The sequence below is a fragment of the Bos taurus genome, chromosome 5, assembly GCF_002263795.3.
Source record: "Bos taurus isolate L1 Dominette 01449 registration number 42190680 breed Hereford chromosome 5, ARS-UCD2.0, whole genome shotgun sequence".
Classification (NCBI taxonomy): Eukaryota; Metazoa; Chordata; class Mammalia; order Artiodactyla; family Bovidae; genus Bos; species Bos taurus.
The window spans coordinates 94,853,545-94,857,430 of NC_037332.1; positions in this window are offsets into that span (position 1 = coordinate 94,853,545).

Here is a 3,886-nt window from a genome sequence, read left to right on the forward strand (position 1 = left end):
TATAAATTATTAATAATAGCTAAGAACACAGGTAATGACATTGTTGCAGCAAAGCAGATGAGAAGAATAATTTTATAAATCACATTGTACATTGTACACTTGCCAAGATAAATTTGAATTATTCTGTCTCACAAAAGTCCAGACTAAAAAGGAATTCACAGCTTTCAATGTGACAAGTTTTGAACAGATACATTTGCTTTCTAAACCAGCACAACAAGCAAGTTACAGTACTTGTAACTTGTACGGCATATCAGCCCCTCATTTATTTATTTTGTAGGCTGCCACTGGAGTCATGAAACTGGCCAACAGAGGTTCTATAGAAACATTCAAAGCCTCTCCCTCAAAGGGCTGGCATGCAGCCATCTTTACAGGTTTTGAGTTTCCCAAGCCACAATCCTACCCAAGGGGTAGAGTCCTAAGCATTTTGCTTATTCTGTCAGCATCAAGAATTTGTTAAATCTGCCAAGACCCACAAGTTTTAACACCTGCAGTCAAAATAGGTTTGGTTTGCATACTACCCTCAAGAAAAAATATTTGGGTAGCTTGCAACACACTAAGCCTAGGAAACTTTATTTAGACTACTAGGCTATTACAGCTGTTTCCTGAAGGGTTAAAAATGAGGAATGGGATGAGGCAAAAATGGGAACATTGATGGATTAGTAAGAAAACCTTACTCTGCAATACCTAAAACCAATATTCTAACACCTAAAGCCAATACTCCAATAATACAACTATTAACATTAGTGGTTAAACAAATGTGAAATACACAAGAAAGAAAATACATAACTGATTCTTCTCTAAGTCTTTTAAATAGTGCACTGTGCAAAAATATTTTCTCCAGTACACAATTAGGAAATAATGTATCTTACAATTGTAGGGAATAAACAAAATGATATTAATGCTTAATACAGTGCCAGACATAAAGCAAATACTCAAGAAAGTCAAAATTCCTTGTAAGTCTTTTGGTGAACAAATTCTTTTAATGGGGATCTCGAATCAACCTATCTTAAAGTATCTTCTTCTCTGATGAAAAGTATGTTAGTGAAGAACTATTGTAGCAACAGTGTACTTTCACTAGATCAAATGCTACTCATCAACACCAAGATAATATTAATAGCCTGCTTTTGATTAATTATGTCATTGTTCTCAACACTTAACTTAAACTAGCATATGTAAGCCTCAGAACAAAGCAGAAAAAAAGAAATTATCCCCACTTTTCAGATGGGAAAATTGAGGTCAAAAGGCATTAAGTAGACTTCTCAGGTTACAGATATAGGCAGAGCTGAGATTTGAACTGATGCAGTCATACTCCAAAACCCATGCCCTTTTAGCTACTAAATTATACCACCTCTGGCATTTGGGGAATTAGAGATAATAATCATGGTGAAATTGCACCCTTGACTTACAACTATAATAGTAGAGCAAAGGCATTTTTATTCTATTTCACTCTCCTAAAACAGTTGCAAATAAGTTTAATTTACAGGCAAGAACACTGGAGTGGGTTGTCATTTCTTTCTCCAATGCATGAAAGTGAAAAGTTAAAGTGAAGTAGCTCAGTTGTGTCCAACTCTTAGTGACCCCATGGACTGCAGCCTACCAGGCTCTTCCGTTCATGGGATTTTCCAGGTAAGAGTACTGGACAGGGGAGCCATTGCCTTCTCCGTTAAATAAAGATACCACCACCCAAAAATATAAACTTTAAAAACTATTTATTACATAAGTTTGCAATAAAATAATGGAGTAATTCAAACTGATGCATGTTCTGATCTTATTTTTTCACTTATGAAGTGTGGTTTCAGAAAAGTTATTCCACCTTTAGCTTTTTTAAAAAATAATTTTATTTATTTATTTATTTAATTTTGGCTACACTGGGTTCTCGTAGCTGCACAGGGCTTTTTCCTAGTTGCAGCAAGCAAGGACCACTCCTTAGTTGTGGTATGCAGGCTTCTCATTGCAGTGGCTTCTCTCGTCGCTGAGCATGGACTCTAGACACACAGGCTTCAGTAGTTGCAGTGTGTGGGCTCAATAGTTGAGGCTCCTGGGCTTTGGAGCACAGACTCAATAGCTGTGGCGCACCGGCTTACTTGACCAAAGGCATGTGGGATCTTTCTGAACCAGGGCTCAAACCAGTGTCTCTTGCACTGGCAAGAATTCTTTACCATTGAGCCATCAGGGAAGCTCCTCCATTTAGCTTTTGATTCTACAATTAGATGAAAATATAACTATTGTGGTCAGTATTAAATACCTGAAACTATACTGGTTATGGCTCTTGGGAACACATAATGTCTATAAATTATTAATGATAGCTCTTCCCCTGTTGAGGACACTAGAGTGAAGGAATGGGAGAAGAAAACAGAAGTCTTAATGAAAGGAGCATTCTTAGTACTGGGAAACCTGTTCCCTGTCTGTTTCAGGGGAAGAAGATTTGTTGTTCAGCTTCTGATTTTATTTAGGTCTCAACTCTGCATGTTTAGAAACTCTTGGATTTTTATGAAACCATTAATGCTAAGACTCGAACTCAGTCCAGTTAAAGCAAATCTGTGGGGAGTAGGACTGGACATTATAATTTTTTAAATACCTCCAGGGAATTCTAGTCCAGACTTGAGACCCACTCTGCCATGTGCTTGTCAGCTTGGCCTACCAAATAGCATATCAATGTGGTCATGGTTGGCAGCTACAGGTAGCTCATATCTCATATACTGCACATATCTCAACTTACTGCACAGTCATTCAGTGAGTTGGGAAGCCTTGTGAAGGAGGGAATGGCAAGACTCACCATCCCATAGTTAATAGAGTATAGGTACAAAGACAGTATAGTTAATGAGACTCAAGATGTCAGATTTTTTGATGGTCAGTCACATTGCTCATTTCTCTCCTAAAGCACAGTGTTCTTTGGCAAGATTGATTTTAGCACAACCGTAGGCCATTTTTTCCCTAACCCCAAACTGCAGACATCAAAAATAGGCAGGGCTAATCTGGGGTAGTCACCCAATTGCAGGCTAAAGAAGTTGGAACAAAGTGCATATAGACGGATTTTACCTCCAGGATGGAGCAAGCATATTATGACAATTAACCTCTCAGTGGAAGGTTTCTTAGCGATGAGTTTCAACTTACAGATCATGAGCTTCAGACTACTGTTCACGGACAGAATGGCATCCCTATCTAGGCATCCCTATCTAGTCCTGAAGGCTAGACACTTCTCCCTTTATCTCTTATACTTCCTGTCTACTATTCTTTCCAAGATAATACTGACACTTCTGTAGGTATGCATAGCCTTAAATTCTGGAATATATATATATATATATAGTTTCCCCTAGGAATATACCCACAGGGGCCAAAGATTTGTTTCACAGGTCTTATGGGTATGAAGACAGTGATATGATAGACTGTATAGCCTATTGAGTGTGACTGGAAAAGAGGTACACACAAGTTTTAAAGTTGAAATAGCAATAGTTTGGGAGTTGCCAGTGGAAGACAGGACAGGATGCACCAAGCTGCTGAAGAAACCCAGATTAAGTGAGTATGAAGCTGCTTTGGATCCTACCAAAACCCATGCCCTCAGAAACACCAGGAGGTTCAAGGCTTTCCCTCACCTTCTAGATAGTACCTAGAAAACTAAGCAAATGAAAAAAAAAAAAATCCATTGTTAACTTCAAGAGAAATGAAAAGTTACACAAGACAAAATGTAATGGCAGTATACCAAATGCCTCCGTGGACAACAGGTACATGGTTCTAGCAATCTAAACCTAATGCTGATTTAACCAAATGTGTTGAAAGGATGAGAAATTGAAGTGCATAGGAGCTGTATATAAAGAAGAACTAAATCTTCATCTTCCAGAGTAGGAAGCCATCATTTAAGTTGAAAAAAAATAAAGAAATAGCCAAT